General features: G+C 39.8%; 1 pseudogene; it reads left to right on the top strand.

Annotated features, from left to right (window-relative positions):
- LOC113927910 overlaps positions 1 to 19732 on the top strand; it is a 38307-nt pseudogene extending 18575 nt beyond the window's left edge.
- Positions 19733 to 21797: the final 2065 nt, after the last annotated feature.

The raw sequence follows: 21797 nt of genomic DNA, 5'->3' as shown, positions 1-21797 counted from the left end.
TCAAAAGATACCATTAAGATAACTAAAAAGCAAGCCACAATTGGGAGAAAATGTTTGCAATATAAATATTTCACCAAAGATTCATACCCAGAATATATGAAGAATTCCTACAACTCAATAATAGAAAAACAAACCATTTTTTTAAAACTGCAAAAATTATAATAGACACTTCACAGAACAAATTATATGATTATAGTTATACAAGTGGCCAATACACATGTGAAAAGATGCTAAACATTGTTAGTCAACAGGGAAATGCAAATTAAAACCACAATGAGATACCAATTTACACTAACTAGAATAGCTGAAATTAAAAAGATGGACAACATTTGTTACAAATGTAACTCTTCTACATTGCAGCCAGGAATATATAAAGATAAAACTTCTTTGGAAAACAATTAGGTAGTTTAAACATATACTTACCGTATAATTTAGCAATTCAATTTGTAGGTATTTACTGTAAGGAAATGAAAATATATTCATAAGAAAACCTGTACAAGAATTCTCATAGCAACTCTTCCATAATAGTCAAAACCAAGCCAAACCAAACAAAACAACAACAATAAAAAGCAATTAAGAAAGTTAATGTCCAAATTATATTGTGGTATATCCATACAATGAAATTCTTCTACTCAACAACAATGAAAAAATGAACTACTGTGTATCAGTTATCTGGTGCTCTGTAACAAACCACCTCAAAATGTAGTGACTTAAAACAAAAAAAATGTATTATTTCTCACAGTTTTGTAGGTTGACAGAGTGGTTCTTCTGCTGGTCTTGCCTAGGCTCAGTCTTGCGTCTGTATTCGGCTATTGCCTAAACTGGGCTGAAAAGATCCAGGAAAACCCCACTCACATGTCTGAGGCTTTGATGCCGGCTGTGGGCTAAACGCACCTTACTTAGCAGGACTCCATGTGGCCAGATGGTCTTATCCTCTAGGGTTTCTCTATCTCATCAAGACAGCCTAGATTTCTTTATATGGATGCTGGGCTCCAAAATTTAAAGTGGAAGCTATCAGCTTTCTTAAGGCTTGGAGTCAGAGGTCCAAGTCAAAAGTCAGAACTCAAAGAATATCACTTCCAATTGAGTCAGAAAAGCAGCCCAGGTTTCATGCGGTTGGAAATAGACCTTATCTCTTGATGAGAAGAGTAGCAATGTTACATTACAAAGAGACAAGGTGATAGAAAAATGTGATTCATTGAGAGGGTATTTTCACCAATATAACATCATGATACATACAACAACATAGATTAATCTCAAAAACAATACTTTGGCTGAAGGAAAACATTCACAGAAGAGTAAACGGCATATTATTCCATTTATATAAAATTTTAGAACAGGGAAAATTAAGCTATGGGGCAGAAATCTGAATACCAGTTGCATCTGGTCATGGGGATAGGAGTGGAAAGGTTGATTGAAAATTGGGACAAGGAAGCTTTCTGTAGTGACTGAAATGTGCTATGAATTTTAGGTTATCTTCATTGAATTTAGTTTTTCATGTGAAATCAGCGTATCATACAAATCTTTCTTCTTTGTTCATATAATTCATTCTTCTCCATTAATTAGATTAGCAAATAACTGAATATCCTATATATTACTCCTATCAGAAGTTTACTTCTTAGTGAATTACAGCTTTTATTGTGCTCTGCAAACCTTTTTGTTACAATTTGCTTCTCAGTGCCCCAAAATATGTCTATTTCCTTGTTCTTTATTGCTTTTCTTATAGCCCATCAACTTTTGAGCACAAAATCTATAGAAAAAAATGAGAAATGACTTAAAGAGGGTTCCCCACCCAAATTTTTATATAGCTAGAGGAAGTAACAAGTAAATCTGTGTACATAATTCAAATGAATAGAAAATCAGTTTTTTTCTTTTACCACCAAACCAAAAAACAAAACAAAACAAAACAAAACTTTTTTAATGGAGAATTTTTAGTATATATAAAATTAAATAGACAAGTATAGCGAACCCATTACCCAACCCTAGCAAGCATAAACAGACCAGTCTTGCCCCATTTGTACCCCAACCCCAGTGCTATTAGGGATGGACTATCTTGTTACACTTACTCTTCAAAAATTATCTAAGACAGCATGTGTGTTTAATTTACTCCATTAACTAGATGAACCTGAAAAGAAAACAAAACTGTTGTTAAAATACCAAAGTAATTAGTAACTTCTGATCCTGAAAGGCAACTTTTTATCTGATGAGATGAAGAGAAGGAGCAACACATTACATATTCATGTTTTTAAAGAGTTCACACAGCTCTTGGTCCTCAGCTCATAACTGCTATGTTACCGTACAACTGAGGGCAAATGTTTTTCAAATGACAGGATGCAACTTTCCAGAACATATTCTACTGGTAGAAGAAACTCACAAATAGATTTTCATTTGGAAAAAAACAAAAACAAAAACTTAGAACTGCTCATAAGATTTCCTTTTGTAACACTTTTTCATCATTATGACATGTGATCAGAACATGTCTTTTCCAGTGTAGAATCTATGTCAGTGGAGTAGTATGTGGTGTCTGCGTTACCTAATAATTAATTTCATACGTATTCTCTCATCATTTCGATTATTATTATTTTAAAATTTTTATTTATTTATTTGACAGAGAGAGAGAGAGAGCACAAGCAGGGGGAGGAGCAGAGGGAGAGGGAGAAGCAAACTCCCTGCTGAGCAGGGAACCTGCCGCAGGACCCCGGGATCATGACCTGAGCCGAAGGCAGACACTTAACTGACTGAGCCACCCAGGTGCCCCTCATCGTCTCAATTTTTTTTGTAAAATGTTTGGATAAAAAGTCACACTTTTTTTCATTTTGACATTTTTTTTCAAGTCCTTGTGCAACAATGGATTAAATTCAATAATTAGATGATTTCCATAAAATTTCCATTATTTGAGAACCTCACTTTTCATTATGACCTCTGTGGGACAAAACTTTTTCACTTAAAATATAGCAACTGTAACTACTTTTTAGCACACTAGAAATAATATTGAATTGTTTTTGTTCTTTAAGACACTGGTCCAGTGTGTTTTGTTTGATTTGCATATAAAACAAATAAACACAGCCTCCTTATACTCTGTGTAGTCTTCCTGACTTGAGCATTGTCAATGTGGTCGTTCAGCCTGAACACTTGTCTTATATAAGTTGTGTCTGTCTGTTTGAAAACAGTTTACGAACAATTAATGCAACCTTTAGTGTTGGTCTAGGCTAGCAAGGCTCTCTAAGTAACTGAACTATTTACTTTTTTTATTCTGACAATATCTGTTTAAGACTCTTTTTATTTTACATTCTGTTCTGTTCTCTATACATATTAGGACCACAACTTTGAAAAACAGTATTAACTTAACAATGTTGAAATTTTCATTGCCTTTTGTAACAACGTGATGAAGGAAGATGTGACTCCTAATGAAGTCAAGTTCTCCATCAAAATGGAGCTGCTGTTGACCATCTGGAATGTTCGCTGAACTTACAATTTCTCTCCTTTTACTTTCCTTCATCCTTTATTTTATCCTTCTAGAAGTAGTCCAGTTCTCATAAACATATTTATCTTTTCTGTTGTCATTTTTATTACATTTGTTTGTTTGGGCTATTTTGGTCCTTTTCCTTATCTTCATGATTTTGTTCACAAGAGACTTCAGTTTCCTTGTGATGTATTAAGAGAAATTAGACATTTTAAAGCTACTACAGTCTTTTTTTTCAGAATAGGTTTTTGGCTGCTAGTTGGATACTTTCTATTTCTTCTTTCAAAAATTCAGAAAAAATGTACAAAATTAATCTGAATTTAAGATATGCAAAAGTACAATTAAAATGCATATTTAAAATTGCTCCTGTACTGTATAGAGCTATATAAATTGGTAATCAAATCACTCCTACTATGTACATTAACTTGTTGATGGATATGTGTAGGAATTTTTATCATTGGAACACTATTTTCTTCAGGTCTTTTTACTGCATCTGGGGGCAATTTTGTATGTGGTTTCACTATATCAGTGTCAATGTTATATGTTTTTTCATCTGGAACTACTGTCAGGACAAGATGCATTGGATAGGCTAATATATGATTGCATCCATCGGGATGCATAAAACATGCAACCTCACACACAGACCTTCTGGATGCATGTGGTACTGCAATGGTTTTGCTGTATAAACACAGGAATTCTTTTTTTTTTTTAAGATTTTATTTATTTATTTGACAGAGAGAGCAAGAGAGCACAAGCTGGGGTAAGAGTAGAGGGAAAGGGAGAAGGAGCCTCCATCCCAGGGGCTCCATCCCAGGACCCTGGGATCATGACCTGAGCCAAAGGCAGATGCTTAAACATCTGAGCCACCCAGGCGCCCCTGAACACAGGAATTCTCATAAACTCCCTTTTACATGTTTCCCATCAAAAATGTATAAGGTATTTAAAATTGTATATTCTGAATTATTTAGTTTATCCCTAATAAAATTTCCATTTTTTGTACGTATTGTGGAGACCAAATCTTCCACTAACAATTTTGCGTGTCTGATCATTGGAAGAAATTTCAGCCGACTAGCTTCAGGTCCATACATTCCTAGCCTTCTTTATCCTGCATGGCCCTCATATCTAGGGCTGAGTAGATAGGGCATGTGCCCATTGCAGCATAATCTGTGACACTTATGAGTTAGATGAGTCAGCACTGGGGACAATAGTGGTATTCCTGGAAGTCATTCCTATACCTGGACACCGAGCAATAAATAACAATATGAAGTTTTGTTGAGTTATATAAATATGCCCCAAAAGTAAATGTTTCCTCAACTTAACTCCCTTTATTTGTCTCTCAAAACCCATGCTATTCTAAAACCCTGAGACCTTAGGGCAAGTCTAACAAGGGAAACAATGGAATGGAAAGGGACAATTGTCTTAGCTGGTGAAAATATCTTACTTTGGTTAATTTTACAAAAACATAGGACTATGTGGACACATTTCTAATGTATCTCCCAGGCCCTAGAAATGGCCCAAGAAAGTGAGGCACTCTGACATTTTTTTACTTTTATAGTGAATCTGCCTCTGGTTACCACCAGCAAGATACATCTCAGTAAATTATAGTTTCTTGATCACTCTTGACATATTGCTGATGATAATATACAACAAAGCAAAATCAGGTAGAATTAATAAAGCATTTAACTATTATATAATTTAATACTTATATCAATTAATTAACAGTTAATTATATAATATTTATGTATTTAATCATAAAATAACAATGATAGCTCACACATGTATAGCACTTACTATGTAACAGGTACTTTTCCAGGGTTGTTTGATCTTCACACCAACACTATGAGGTACTGTTGTCTTAGAGGATCTAAGACAACCTTCATGCAGAATTCTAAGACAGAGAGCCAAGTGTCTCTTTTCGGCCAGGCAGGTAGGATAAAGGGGAGAAGCCATGGGTGTAATGGCACCAGGCATTTATTTATTCCCTCTCCACTGGGAAGACTGTTGAAATGAAGAGCTCAAGTGGCATGTAAAGAGCACAATCCACATCCTGGGGCTTGTGGCCCTGCAGAGATACTGGCCCAGATTATCTGAATTTTTTTTAAGAGAAATAGAAATAGGAAATTTGTGTGTGTGTAATCTCCTAATTCAAGATATTGAGTTTATTTTTAAAAAGAAGAACAACTTGGGAGCCAAGCGTAAGAACTTGTGGTTCTAGCCCTGCTCTAAGGCCAACACTGTTCAGCCACAAGTTTCTTTGCAAAATCTCAGAGTATAATTTGTATTTCTACACTCCTTTTTCCTTCTCCAAAGTTTTCGTAATTTGCTGCTTTAGCTGATAGCACATTGCCTAGTATTATGCTTTTCCCAGAGTAGGTGCTTAGTAAATATCTGTGGTTGCATACATGAAGTCAGGTGTGTCATATTCCCTGAGTTAAAAGCAAAGCCTGAGCTCTATCATCAGGATGCTTTCAGGGATTGATGTGAGAAAAGATAACCATACAGCAACATTTAACTCTTTACTACAGGTGATAATTTAAGTGGGGTAATCTATTTTTAGAAGTATATTAATTTTCCCTCTGGTTACTCTTTGGTGGTCAAGTATCATATTAACCTAGGAGTAAAGAAATATAGAGACAGACATAAAGTGCTGATCAAAATCTGTAATTAACAGTCACAAACATTTCAAGCTCCCAATGCACGTGTCCCACTTTAATCTCAGCTGTATGAAATTTGTAAGTGCTCTCTAAAAGCACAAAGTCAGCTGATTCAACAGCCTTTGCCCCAGGTATCTTGCAGTCCCCAAATCCGTGTTGTTAGCAGGAGACCTCAAAACTTCAGGGGAAATGTAGCTCTAGTACTCATGCTATAGACAATACAAATTTCTGTCAGCCCAGTAAATTCATTAATTTGCTGGTTTCCATCAACTTCATTTTATCTATTTTATTTTTCTTTTAAATTTTTATTTGTATGTTTCATACTTCCAGAGACAAAAGGCTCATGTCAAATGACTGAAATTTTTATTTCCAGAAATTCCAGTAGGTTGGCTTGACGAACGTCTGCCTGTTCCGATTTTTGAGCCCTGTGGATTTGTCTGTGCATATCATTGGAATTCATAAATATCATGCCTATAGCTGGCCTTTTAGACAAGGAAGAAAGGGGGAGATTCACCTCCTCTCCATAGCCTCTCTCCTGTGCCCACTGGCCAGGGTCTCTGCTATTGTCATTTGCAATTCGGTCTGTTCTATTTCTTTAGTCCAAGCATGTGATTAGGCCCTTTTGGAGCTTTGACAGACAACTCAGTAGTTTTGGGCCTTATCCCCTAAGGCAGCAAACTCAATCTATTTAGAGAGCTGTTAATTAAGTGAATTATGTTTGGTCAGGTATTTATGAGCAAAGAAAATTGGAATGGAAATGATAAGTGTGCCCTTACAAAAAGACTGAGTAAGCTATATGTAAATTAAAAAAAAAAAAAGCAACCCAACCAAAAGAATCTCTCTAAAAGGCTTTTTCCTCTAGTCTAGTTTGGTTTTTCTCCTTAACCATTTGAGAGAACACACTTGCTCTTTAGTGACGTCATTCATCCCAAATATGCTTGTAAATCTGGGCAAAATGCAAAGAAGAACTGAGAGGAATGTAAATACTGTATGTTCTCTCTACAGAATTGTTCAGGGAAACGCCGTTCACTTAGGAATAGAGTTCTAGGAAGTATGTCTGCCATCTGTAGTCCAGATGATGATGACTGTGGCAATGAATTAAACATTTAGAAATAAAACCTAATGGTTGTTACTGTTTGCAAGGATAAGGCAACTGAAATATTGTTTCATTACTCATAAGGCACAAAATAGCTAGAATTTGTTTATGTGTCATGAATTCATAACTTAGAAAATATATTTAAAAAGACACAGCAATTGTGGCTTTTTGAGTGTGTCTTGGCACAATCTCCATAGAGGCTATGGTGCATGCATAATGTGCTAGGACACGGGGACAATGCCAGAAGCTTGAAAGCATTGTGATCATCATCATTACTACTCTTCAATGAGGAATCGTGCTCTAAGATTGATTGTTTTCTATATTGCCACACACGAGCATGATTCTACAGCTTTCAATCAGTTTCTCATGAAGACCCCCATCCCCGCAGCTATGAAAAGACATTTGTAAAGCCGCTCAGGATTTTTTCCAGAGTAAGATGCAAAGAAAACTAAATGGGCATGATTCCTGAGCACTACTCATCAAGAACAGGCAGGCTGGAGTGGACATATAAAAGAAAAGGGTAATGAAAATATTCAACATATTCATAAAATCAAGGCCCGTAGAAGGTTGTTGGGTTTTGTTTTGTTTTTCATGTGATTTAAAAAAAAAAAGAGCAAATTTGATTTTGTTGGTGGGGTAGTAGGAGTAAGTAACAGTGGTGGAGTCCTCCCCTTTCCTCCAAAAGTCAAGACACAATTCCAGCTTGAAGTGGGATTTTAAAGGTTGTTTGTACATTCTAGAAGGTTGAAAAGGAGCTCTACAGTCCAGAAAATACAGCTGGATAGAAAATGAGTGACTGAAATCAAGGAGGACTTGGGAGGTAGTGAGGCACAGAAATGCCTTGTGCTGCCGAATACAAAAATAATAAGTTGAAGCAGGCTACTTGCCTACAACTTAAGATACTTAGTAAAAGTCTCTAGGTTTTGAAAAGTTAAAGAATGTCCCAATCTTCTTTCCAGTCTATTTATTCTTTTTTTCACAATTGTTTTTTACAAATCTGCCATTAACCTAAGCAACTAGTTGTTTCAATCAAACAGCAGGTATTTGGGGTTGAAAATGCTAGCAAAAGAATAGGTGAAGTGATCCTGAATGGGTTCAAGGTTGGAGGGGGAAGTCTGGTACTGAAGGCAGGTCAAGAAGAGTCCTATCCAGGGGCACCTGGGTGGCTCAGTTGGTTAAGTGACTGCCTTCGGCTCAGGTCATGATCCTGGAGTCCTGGGATCGAGTCCTGCATCGGGCTCCCTGCTGAGCAGAGAGTCTGCTTCTCCCCCTGACCCTCTCATGCTCTCTCTCTTTCTCTCTCATTCCCTCTCTCTCAAATAAATAAATAAAATCTTTAATAAAAGAAGAAGAAGAGTCCTATCCAATGATTTCTGAAACCAGCTCCTACGGTCTCGTGATAGAAAATTATTAAATTATCGGGAATTTTGCAAGCCAGCTGTGACATAGGGCAATGATTAAAAATTACATTCAACTTAAAATTAAATAAATTATATGAAAAGCAAAGATGATAAGCACTCAAACCTTTCCACTTCCTAATTATTTCGTAACATTTTACTACTATCTGTGCTTTTGAGTAATGTTATGTCGTAGCTCTATGAGAGAAATACTCTAGAAGGGGGTGCTTCTGATGCTGCACTCGATGACAACAAGCTGGTCGCTTGAAAATCTGCTACACTGATCAACATTTCCCAGGACATTCCCTGGCCCTCACTGTAACATACCGTCTCCAAGAGTGGGACTGCTCTTTTTGTCAGAGCTGACGTTAGAGGCAAAATAGAATCCCATTGGAAAATAGATGCCAGAAACCTAGAAATGTAGAAAAGAGGTACCCAAGCCAACATTTCTCTGATGTTGCTGTCGATAATTTTTTAATATTTAGCCATTCATTTATTGGCATTTATTGAGCTTTTTCTACCGTCACACCAGGCTTTCTGAATATGATGAAGTAGATAATGTGGTACCTTCCCTTAGGGAGCCCATGGCCTAAAATGCCACCAGAGGAGTATCCAGATGATTAAAATAGAGATTGGTATGGGAGGGAAACACAAGGTGCATGGAAGTACAGCATAGGGCAACCCGGTAAGGCAGGTGTGGGACTAACACCATAAACCAAGCAACACTTGGTGCTGGCTAGAGTAGGCTCTTGGGGAATCTTCCAGGAAGAGAGCCTTAAAGTGGGTGCTACCCTTTAACTCTTCCCATGGCTCTGCGAAGCATGGGTGGTACTCTGAGAGAGGCCTGTGTGCAGCGCAGCTGGGGGAAGTTGGGAGGCGCAGATGGCACCTAGCAACAGCGTAACAATGGGATTAGAAGGTTTTCCGGGTCTGAGGAATGACCTTGTGAGAAGAGCAGGCTGGTAATGGTTTGCCCATTCCAGGCGATAGCCTTGCATTCCTTCCCACCTGTAGCTGGGTGCAGCTTGGCTACCTGAGAACATCTGTTTCCTCTCATTCACCTGGACGGAGGGGGTTTGAGGGCAGATGGAGGGAATTTTTAGAAAAAGGAGGCCTGATCTGAATTTTGAAGGGTGTGAGGATGGAAGAAGGGACCAGACAAAAAGCCACATCAGGGGACAACCACCCTGACATCATGGTTAATTCGCATCTGAAGGGGGACTATTTCTGGGATAGTTTGAAATAAACCTGGAAGGTAAAAAGAGAGAAGCAGTGAGAGCGTAGGAAAGGAATGAGAAGCACTGCCTTTTAGTTGCTGATAAGATCTTCAGCTGGTCCCTGAGATTGGGCCAGGAGCTCTGAAATAATGATTAAATTCTCATCCAATTCCTGGACAAATACTTCTAATATCAGGCAACTGAGAAGTAAATTGAAATGACATTATTAGAAATAAGTGTCTACATATAATAATTTTCAGTCTCTTTGCCTGAAAGAAGAGATTTCATCATCTGTATTCATTGCTTTTGAAACTGCTAAACTGAATCCTATATTTCTTCATGTTAAATTGAAGCCTGTAGTTATCAAAATGCTGACAAGTTGAGTTATTGGTTATTCTCAGGGTCCATGCAAAGACTGTACCATTAATAACATTCAGTGTGTACACTGATAGAAAAGAATTATTTAGAGCTACCAATGTGTTATTACAACTTATCCTATATGCCCTAAAAGAAGTCATTTCTGACTTAAGGGAGAAAAAAGGATATTTGCAGGGGGCTGACAAATGATAAAATACCACTGCCAATAAAAGAGGGGGAAATGTAGCAACACATTCTACAATAACTCAGTTAGAATCCGCTACTCTTTTTTTTTTTAAAGATTTTATTTATTTATTTGACAGAGAGAGAGATAGTGAGAGAGACAACACAGCAGGGGGAGTGGGAGAGGGAGAAGCAGGCTTCCCGGCGAGCAGGGAGCCCGATGAGGGGCTCGATCCCAGGACCCTGGGATCATGACCTGAGCCGAAGGCAGACGCTTAACGACTGAGCCACCCAGGCGCCCCTCTCTCTTTTTTTTTTTTCAGCAAAGTTTACCATGCTCATGTCACAAGAAATAAGGGGTGAAACCAGAAAAGAACTCAGATGAAGAAACATGTTGCAAATGCTGATTTATCATGTGAGCTTAAAAATCCCTGTCAAGAAAAAAAAATCGTCCACCTATTTCCTTTATTTCATACTAAAAATGTCTCAAACTACCAGGTTATGTATACAAGACTGTGTCATGTGCCCTTAAGGGGAAAAAAGTGTTTTAAAAAATTCTAATTTAAAATATAAATGGAGTGGCTGAGGGTTAAATATGGGATTACTACTATGCGATATAGGAGGCTTTATTTGACAAATAAGAACTTCAATCTTCCTTTTTGGTTGTGGTTTCCTACCTAAGTAGTTCTCAAACTTTTGTATATATCAATCCATGAACTATATCGAGAGGTTCAATATGGACCATTCTGAACACATCCCTTTAGACGTGATGTTACACAGACTGCATTTATAACTATATATATATATATAATAACTATATTCCACAGCCCCACAGCACAGAAACACACATGCATGATTCAAGAATGAATTAGGGAAATAATGGCACCATTAATACCACTTATCCACGCAGGTGATTTCTACTGCATAGCTCCTACGTCCCAAGTACTGTGCTAGGCAGTGCAGTAGACACAGAAAAAGTACCTAATTCCTGTCCTCAGGAAGGTATCTTCTAGAAAATGGAGAGAGGCCTAAAAAAGGCAAATCACAACATAATAAGGCAAACAATTTTGTCAAAAAGGCATGGAGGAAAGTGCTGCAGAATTACCCAGAATGGAGGAATTCACTTTGCTTAGACCCAGGGAAGGCTCCACAGAGAAATTGACACTTAAAGTAATAGGATTTTGCCAGGCAAGGTAAGAGAAAATGTCTGAAATTAATAAATTTCAATTAACTCTAGAAACTGAACACTACAGGAACATGATCAAAAGATTTCCCGAATACCAGTACATAGACCACATGAAAGACCTTTCTGAACTATGAGCCAATTTCTGAGGTCTCAGGTTGTTTCTTGCCACAGCAGAGCCTGTCTTATCCTTTCTAATACAATTGTGTGATTGTCTTGTTGAGGTCAGAGGGTCAGATCAGGGTACATGAAGGTGGGGATTCAGTTTCCTTGAAAGGAGCAGATACTCTCAGAATGATCAGGCCTGAGATAAGAAATAAGGATTTTGTAAGCAAGTTGGGAAAGAGAACATTTTCCTTCCCATTGGGGCCATTGGTCTAAGGCAGGGAGATTCCTCTAGCATTTCTGATGCTGGGAGTGGTGTAAGGGGTGGTGAGTGTGACAGGCATAGAAGCTTCCAGCTCGTCAGGAGAGATGGGGAGAGCCAGGAGCTCCTGTAACAGGCTCAAGCCTGGTCAGCAATGTAAGTTGTTCTTGGGCATCTCCCTTATTTTCCTCAAATCCTCAATAAAGCCTTGCTTAGAGGTACAGCTTGGTTTCAGCTGTGCTGTGGGCAAGCAGGGACAGCTCTGCCTTGTTTCCATCACATCAGTAAAGGAGAGGGCAGTGTCCCTATGCCTGGAGGGTACAGGTAAAAAACCACCTGGCCCAGCTGAGGGCCAGAGACTAGGGAGTAGGAAGAAAATATCACAAGCAGTGCAGTAATTGATTTGATATAATTCTTTCCTGTCTGAAGCACAAGCAAAACTAAGGTGCTAAGCACTAAAAATAGCCTCTGTCACTGGCCTACCTTCCTGATTGCAGTGAGTTGCAAGCTTCAATTTCATGGTGCAAATGGAAATTTTCCACGAGGCTTACTCAGTAGGAAACATGTCATTCTGTCTTCCTTGTTATTGGCTCCTGTGTTCTAACAACATTATGCTGCAGTAACAAATAAGAATCTCAGTGACACAAAATAAGAAAGGTTTGCTCCTTGTTTATCTCTGCGCTTGATGAAAGTCAGCTGTAGCCTCTGCTCAAAGTCATGCTCCTTCTAGGACTCAGGCTGAGGGGGCAGCCATCTTCTGAAACGTGGCCAGTCCAGTGGCCGAGGGAAACAGGGCCCGGCCAAGCGAGCACCGGGCTTAAAGCTTCCATCTGGAAATGATAGCTGTCGTTTCCGTTTTCCGCTTACCCAACGTGAGTTCCATAAGCAGGGAAAGGCAGCGGCCTTAGAACGGGTGCGGAGCCAGATGGTTCCTACACACCCCACACCTTTCCCAAGAAATCCCTTCAGTCCCTTGCTGAAGATGTTGTTTTAATTGAGCAAACAATAATCGCATTCTAAATGTACTGAATAGGCTGTTATCTTTCCTGACAAGAAAAATTGTGTTAGGAGGGCTTGGTCATAGGTAGAGAAGATGAAAAAAGAGACAAACGAGTAAGTGGAGAGGCGATGATGAGTGAAGTGTAAGAAGAAGAGAGAGAAATAAGAGAAATGAAGGAGGGAAGGAGCATCATCAAGACAGGGAGCGTCCCCGACTCTTGCCCTAAATGGCTTTGTTACAACTTTCTACTTCTCCAATTCTCCACTGCTGTTCACTTCTTGAGGTCCTAACTAGTTAATTGAACAAAGGAAGACCCCTAAGAGGAAGGAAGCAGAAAGGAAGACCAGGAGGATGTGGGCAAATCAAAGACATAGGAGTCTGGGCTACTAAAGAAGGATCAGCTGGAGGGGAAAAGAGCCAGAAACAGTAAGGAGCTAAAGCAAATGGCGGCCACCCAGGTAGAGTCTAAAATTCAAAAACCACTCTAGCTGGGAGAAATGCTGCACCAGATGAAATGATAGTTTGTTATCACAGCCCTTGAAATGTCAGATTTTCCCCTTGCTGCATTCTGCCTGATAATGTTTGCAAAGCTCACACTCTTGAGATCATATATGTGACCCAGGGAAGAAGACTGCCAGTTGAGAAGTGATTATCTCAGAATAAATACACTGGGCCCTTTGTGTCAGGACTGGAGGGGTGGCCTGCTCTGAAACAGGGCCTGGCTGGTCAAGCTCCTGGGTCCAGCCTTTTCCACCCATCTTTAAACACACGCTGTCGGGGCACCTGGGTGGCTCAGTCGGTTGGGCGACTGCCTTCGGCTTGGGTCATGATCCTGGAGTCCCGGGATCGAGTCCCACATCGGGCTCCCTGCTCAGCGGGGAGTCTGCTTCTCCCTCTGACCCTCTTCCCTCTCATGCTCTCTCTCTCATTCTCTCTCTCTCAAATAAATAAAATCTTTAAAAAAAAAAATAAACACACGCTGTCTTACCACTTCCACACAGCCCATGGCTTTGAGTCTACTTGGTAAAGGTGGTATGACCCATGAGAATTGTTTTGGGGGTTGTTTTTTTTTTATATATTTTAAATTTTTTGCAGCACCACAAACCTGGTGCTAAAAATATCATTTAAATGTAACCAGGGCTGCTTTCAGTAGCACTTTGCTAGTGGAGACTATCAGACTATCAGGCATCTCTATTAAATGTCAGACTGTTTTTTCTCATAAGACCCATGAAATTGTTTAATTGAAATCCACTGTGAGAGAGCTTCTGCATCCTCAAAGAGCTGATGTGTAATGCCTGGGAGTTGCAAGCCACTCCCCAACGTGCTATTAGACCTTGAAATGGCGGTGGTTTCTGCTCATATTATAGCCCACCCCTATTTATCATTTTTTCATGACCTAATTGTGGAACTGTTTTTTAAAAAATTTACATGAAGTAGAAATCGTTTTCTAAAGAGAATCCACTCACTCTTTGTTACTAAGCAAGAAACCTTTGAATATGGCAAGTGGCTTAAATTCCCTTTCAGCCTTCTGTTGAGTATCTCCTCTTTTTCTGAAATTAATACTTCCCTTTTCTTCCTCTATCTACAAATATATCATTTCCTCAGAAGCTGTCATATTTTACATAGAGCAGCTACAAGCCTAATCAATGCCTCCATGTGAAAAAAAAAAAGGTGGGGAGGGGTGTTCATTCATAGATACAAAGGACAGATTGGTGGTTGCCAGAAATGGGGGACTGGGAGATGAAATGGATGAAGGGAGTCAAAGGTACAGATTTCTTAGTTATAAAATAAGTCATGCAGATGGTATATACAGCATGATGACTATGGTTAATAATATTGTATTACAGGGGAGCCTAGGTGGCTCAGTCAGTTAAGTGTCTGCCTTCGGCTCAGGTCATGATCTCAGGGTCCTGGGATCGAGCCCCATGTTGGGCTCCCTGCTCAGTGGGGAGCCTGCTTCTCCTTCTCCCTCTGCCACTCTGCCTGCTTGTACCCTCTCTCTCTCTCTCTCTCTCTGTCAAATAAATAAAATCTTTAAAAAAAATAATATTGTATTGTATATTTGAAAGTTGCTAAGAGAGTAGGTCTTCGAAGTTCTTATCACAAGAAAAAATAATTTTCGCAACTATGTATAGTGATAGATGTTAACTAGACTTATGGGGTGATCATTTCACAATATATATAAATATCCTATCATTACATTGCACCCCTGAAACCAGTATAAAGTTTTATGTCAATCATACCTCAGTTTAAAAAAGGGGCTCAGCCCAGTGGGTGCCCAGCATGGCAAGCCCCAGTGTCTGAGAGAAGCAAAGGGAATTCCTTCCTCCAGTAAGTCTTGGTGAGCAGAGTATGGGCTTCGTGTCAATCGGCACATGCCCTTTGGGTGGGCACCTTCGTGAAGCACACAAACCACACAGCTGTACATGTCAACTTTTGCAGGTTCATACGTGGTAAGACTGGTCCAGAGGTGGCTTCTTATTATAAGCCTGGCCAATCAGAGCCCTTCTGTGGATTTTGTTCCAACTAGACCCAAGAAAGTCAGACTCTCTGTTGGTGAAAGTCAAAAGATGAATTGCATGAGCTATCAGTGACTGAGATTTCTACTCTTTGAAAAAAAAAAAGCCATTGGTAGTGACAAAGAGTGATGCCAGCCTGCACACAGAAGTAAGAGCAAGAGATGGTAAGCATTCCATTGGCACCGAAGTTCCTGGTTCCGGAAGTGCCTGAGACCAGCAGCATCCCTACCCCTCTCGTGGGTGCGTGGTTTGGTTGTTCAGCCCTCCCTTGGATTTGATGAGTCAACAGACATCCTTTTATCCTTTTTGCTTTAGCTTCTTTGAGTTAGGTTTGCATCTTGGCAACTTGAGGGTCATGAAAAAATGCAATGGCACTACAGCAAGCAGCCATATGTCATGGAAGCCATTGCTTCTAGAGGTGGTTCCATCTTGTGGAGATCACCTCCCTGAGTGGCTCCAGCACAGGGGAGGTAACTGTGACCTAGACACAGAGATGTGTGTGCTTGTTAAATGATTAAGAAGTGACAATTCCTTATTTCCATGTATGCACTTCTGTAAGTCTCTAGACCTCAGTTTTCACATCTGTAAAATGGGAATTTTAATATTTTCTATTTCATAGATTTGTTGAAAAGATTAAAGGAAACAATGCATGTATTTGGGATAGTACCCGGCACATCATGCTCAATAAATGTTTGAGATGATTATTATTCTTTTATTATTTCCAGTGTGCTACTGGTGCTTGACATAGGACAAGTACTGCAAAAGCAGCATTGCAAGAATTGCAGTGGATATAAAAATCTCACTTTAGCCCTAACTCCATAGCTGATATTCTTTGACCTTAGGTAAGATATTTTTTTGAACCTCAATTTTCTCATCTGTAAATGGGAAAAATAATGTTTTTGCAGGTTAATTGAAAGACAACATGAAATAGTGTGTATGAGCAAGTTTTATAAACTCTAAAACTTTACCCAACTGTAAAAGATAAAAGATTAGAAAGATGAATTTAAGTTTGCTTCTTTTCAAAGATGCTTAGATATCAATACTTTACTAACTAAAAACGAAGTGAAAACTTGAATATTCATCTATTGGATACAATAGGTAGTATATGTCCTAAAATAGAGATTTTTTTTCTCCACTGGAATCAATAAAACTCTTTTAATTTGATTTGAAAATCATAAGAATGTTTAAAACATTCTTGCTTTTCTTGAATTAGCACAAATGCAAAAATCTTGCCTTCCCTTCATGAGAGACTGTCTGAGAATTTTGAGAATACCCCAAGCTCAGCCTGGGAAAAGAGCAATTTTAAAATTAAAAATCAAATTTTGGCATGATGTTTAAAACATTAGCCTGCATACAACAAAAGAAGCCTCAAATCAAACCATCTGTTTTCTTTGCATGCTAGTATTTGATAAATGGAGATTTTAAAAATAAAACTGAATACAATCATCTCTGGACTGTTTCAGTGAAAGAGTAGCCTGAACAACAACAACAACAACAAATCTATTGCTTTTTCTAGCAAGTTTGAAGATATTATTGAAGAAGATATTCAGCAGAATAAATTCAAGTTAAAGAATAAAAATGTGAGACAAATTTTGAGAATAGACAAGTTGAACATAGCACTACAACATCCCATTTCTTTTAATTTAGAACATCACCATCTGTTCTCTGCCACACCGCCCTCCCCTCTTGGAATCTGGAGGCTTCAAGATCAATGTCTTCTTTAATTTTTCTATGGCTGGACATTAAGTAAAATTTTCCACAAATGTCATGTGAGATGGAGAATGCATTTTTTCCAAGTTGCCTTCCAGAAAAGCACAATGAGAAGTTCCTCCAGAGGGCATGAAGCTCTGGCCTCACCACACCTGTGGCTGTTAGACCCTGCTCTGGTCATTGGCAAGGGGAGGTTACTAAGTTCAAAATTATAACCTTGAAAGAGGTTTTTTTAAAACAAAAAACAAAAAACCCAAAGAGCTAAAATAATACTATTAGGGTTACCAGAGAGCAGTTTTCAAAGCTGCAAATATTTTCTGAAATTCTGCAATCCCATTCTTCCCTAGCCAAGTAAATGCAACCTGACTGATCAAGTCATCTGAGATGTTGCCTATAAGATTTTTCTTGAAATGTTGACAATTCTTCCGGTTTTTTTGCCACAAACCTTTATAAAAAATGAAGACTATTTTGATCAGAAAGATGGATGGAACTAGAGGGTGTTATGTTAAGTAAAATAATTCAATCAGAGAAAGAAAAGTATATGATCTCTCTCATATGTGGAATTTAGGAAACAAAACAGAGGGTCATAGGGCAAAAGAGGAAAAAATAGAACAAGACGAAATCAGAGCGGGAGACAAACCGTAGGAGACTCTTAAACATAGGAAACAAATTGAGGGTTGCTGGAGGGGAGGGGGTTGAGGATGGGGTAACTGGGTGATGGACATTAAAGAGGGCACATGATATAATGAGCCCTGGGTATTATATAAGACTGATGAATCACTGAACTCTACCTCTGAAACTAATAACACATTATATGTTAATTAATTGAATTTAAATAAATAAATAAAGAGAGAAAAGCAGGTTTAGGTGGGTGTGGGCAGGTAGTCAAGAGACCAATTTTAGACACAGTGTGAAATTATAAGAAAATCCCTCTTGATGGGGGTGTTTATTATAGATCTGCACGTTGGACCGTGCTTCGATCAAAAAAAGACCTTAAGATGGGAAAGGCCTGGTTAAGATTATCTCATATACCCTTATAAGGCCTTATAGTATGGGGTCTTCAGAGACTTGGGGGGGGCGCTGTCCCTATTGTTATCAGAGATGGCACTGAGGTGGGTGACACATGTCCCAGCATTCGGCAACAGTACAGTACCCTGGAAAAGGAGATTGTGTGAAGGAAAACAAAGTGATTGTCAAGCATTCTAATAACCCCAGAATGTCAAGACCAGGTACATAGGTTGGGGAGACCAGAAAGGAAACCCACCCAGAGAACACCCCACATTGGATTTGATCTTATTTGTACTTACTAATGTGTATTTTTCTCATCCTACTGTTGGTGTCCTGCTGTAGCTCCTGAAAACATGGCTATGATTAGAATCCCTGACTGAGAAGATGTACTTGGAGGACTCCTGGTGCAATATTACCTTCGGCAAGTAAGACAGAAGGGCACCCCCAGAAACAGGTCTTCAGGGACCTGCTCAAGTTAAAATGAGGTGAAGTTTTAGGAGGAACAAAGAAACCATGAATTGAAGATGGAGAATTTGTGGACCTTGATAAAGAGAGATCGGCCGCTGGTTTGGAGGGCACCAAAGGAAGGATTGTACAAACGGAACAGATTAGTCTTTGTCTGAAGCCATGGCAGTGGGAAAAATTGCTGCAATCAAAGTTAAGGTTAAGAAAAGATGTGCAGCAAGCCTGACCTAGATGACGATATAAGCGCCCTGAAACCGAGGTTTGGGGGGGGATGTTGAGGTAACTATGACCCAAATATCATCAGCAGAGTTGGGGTGAGGATCGGAAATACAGTAAACTATTTTACAAGAATATTTTTGCAATTCTTCAATTTGTAAAGACCAGAGAAGAATGGAATGTACCTGGATTGTGACTGGCCCCAAATACAGCACCTGGGGATCCCATGTTATATACCCAATATCCTGTCCCAGCTGCCTAAAACAGATATGATCAGGAAACATTCAAAGGAGAAGAAGAAATGGACGTCTTCAAAACTGGCATGATGGTACCTACCAGGGTAAGCCACTAAATTCTGTAACAGAGGATGATGCATCTGCCCATAAGACTCAGACTCCTGAACACAGCCAGCTCTGAGACCAGTTTCTCAAGCCAGGTTTCCACCAAACCAGACAAAAGGATCTTCAACCCCAATCATCATAAGTTAGGCAGCTACCACCTCTTTAATAACCAGGCTCAGAGCAAAAGACCTTCTCCAGGTTCTGAAATTTGTCCCATCAGGTGAAAAGCAGAAACAAGGCTGCCAATGAGAAAAACCAAACTATGATTCAGAGTAGAAAGGAGCAGAGATAGCCAGAAGGCCCTAAGTTCGTCTCTGGGCTCCTTATGGAGTAGTAGACCAGCCCCATGAGTGCATGCCTCAAGAGATCAACCCCATCTGTGCATGCCCTGGAAGAGGACCAGGTTGTAGCAGTTTCTGCAGAGGGTCCTGTCTGGCGGTTCAAAGACCGGCCATGGCTTTTGCCTGATGGATCACCAGTTGATGTATTTGCTAAATTTGAAGACTTTTGTCTCAAATATGATGAAGTTTATCTAGATCTAAATGTTCAGAAATAGGACTGAACAGTATAAGAACTCAGTCCTCACAGAATTTCTTTGGACAAATCAGTTTCCTTAGAGTTCTGAGAAACATTCATAGTTATGTGGTAAAATAGACATCCCACTTGAGATTCTGAATTTCCTCCTGTTTCTGGAGTTTGGATTAAGAAACATGGATATACCTTGCCCTAAAGGCTGAGACTCAAGCTTTAAAGAATTTACCAAAACTTACAAACGAAGGTCCCAGATTGATCTTTAACAAAACCTTGCTTAATGCCTTGAGGAGAACCCTGATTCATATACTTACGTTCTGTGGCTTTTATCTTTTCCAGATGTCTCCTCCTAACTCCCTGACTTTCTTCTCTACATCTTCATCTGCCCAGAAGCTCCTCCCCTCCCTCGCACTCCCCTGTTCAGGGAGTGGCATAGAGTAGAAACTCCTCCCACGCTTCCAACTCTGGAATGCTCCTGCTAATTGAGGTGCAGTTTGAAAAACAAGATTATTGTTTGTTATTCTTATTGTGAGTTTTGTAATTACGACGATTGCTGTTTAGCATACTTTGGGCTTGCCATTGGTCGGAAACCTCACCTCTGAATGATCTGTGCCTAATCACAGAATGGAGGGCACTGTCGTAAATGTCACCCCACTCTACTGCTCTGATATATGCCCTCATTAAGGTCGAGGAGAAGAAATTTAAATATCAGGGTTGCGCTCCTGTGCAATCATGCCCTTTGTGTTGATCGCCTAATGAAAATGTATGGCCTGTAACTGTGAAGAGATAAGTTTGCATGGGGACGTGAGCTTCCACGGCTGTGCTCACACCATTCCCAGGGAAGGCTTCCACCATGCTTGCTCTTACAGTGCATCTGAAGATTCTGCTAATTGCAGAAAGCACGGTAGGACTGAAGAGAGGCTGGGCACGATAGTTCTGCAATTTTATTACCAAGTGATATACATAAAATTTAGATGTTGGTAAGCATCAAGAGAAAGCTGAAAGTTGAAATGTGGAGACCAAAGGAAAGGGAAGATGAAATCTTAGAAACTTCGCTTTCTCTGTTCAGGTAGATTATGCCTATACTATTTTCCTGGGGTCCTAGAAATGCCATGTTTAATAGCAATTATAGAAAAACAAATAGGGAGCATAAATATTAGCACAGAAAAACCACACAGCGGTAAACCATTACCCCCTTAAAAAGAAGCAGTGACGCGCAGCGCCTGTTTGAGATGGGTGAGAATTATGTCATCTACAGAATCTAATTCATCGTTGTGAGAAGAAATGAAAATTCCCAACAAGCCACGGCAACTGGTCTTGGCAGTGTGACTGGGGACATCACTCCTGGCAAACGTGGCCTTGTGGTGGTTTAAAGAGGTTGACATCACCTGCTAGAAACTCCTTATTTCTTTTAAAATTAACCATGAGAGTGGGAAGGGAAAAAAGCACCCCCCCCCCACGCCCCTGCTCCGCTACTCTACAGAGAACTCTGAGGTCCAAAGCACACGGAGAGCTATCCAGGCATGGCACATTCTCAGCCAGCGCTCCCCTGACTTTGTAAACTGGCGTGTCCCCCGCGCGATGTCCAGCCCCTCCCTCTGCCCGGCTGTGCCCGCAGAGCCAGGGCCCGCCTGGACGGCTGACAGTCAGCAGCCCGTGTGGGCAGTCTACGTCTGTGACTTGCCAGCTGTGGGCGCTTGGGCAGGTCCCGAATTTCTCTCTGCCTGGGTTTCCTCTTCTGAAAAAGAGAAATGGTAATAGTGCTGACTTGAGAGGAATGTTGGGAAGATTAAATGACTTACTACGTAAAGTTCTGGGGATGGAATGTGGCACATAGTCACTGTATGTTTGTGAAATAAAACGGGTAAGTAAAATGAGTTTGCTTTTTTTATTACGCCCCCTGCTAGAACATAAGCCCAGTGAGGAGAGGCCTGGCTTACCTCAGAGCTAAGGACAGTGCCCTGCACACAGTAGACTCTCAGTAAAGGCTTTGCTGAAGGGGTAGCACCCTGAGCTTCCTCTCTGTGATTTCACTCCTTTCTTTCACCTTATTCGGGTGATCTGGCTTATGTGTTTCATTCAAGACTCAT

This window comes from Zalophus californianus, chromosome 7 (genome assembly GCF_009762305.2).
Source record: "Zalophus californianus isolate mZalCal1 chromosome 7, mZalCal1.pri.v2, whole genome shotgun sequence".
NCBI classification, from domain to species: domain Eukaryota; kingdom Metazoa; phylum Chordata; class Mammalia; order Carnivora; family Otariidae; genus Zalophus; species Zalophus californianus.
Note: the sequence above shows the minus strand (reverse complement) of the source record. Positions and strands in the feature narration are given on the sequence as shown.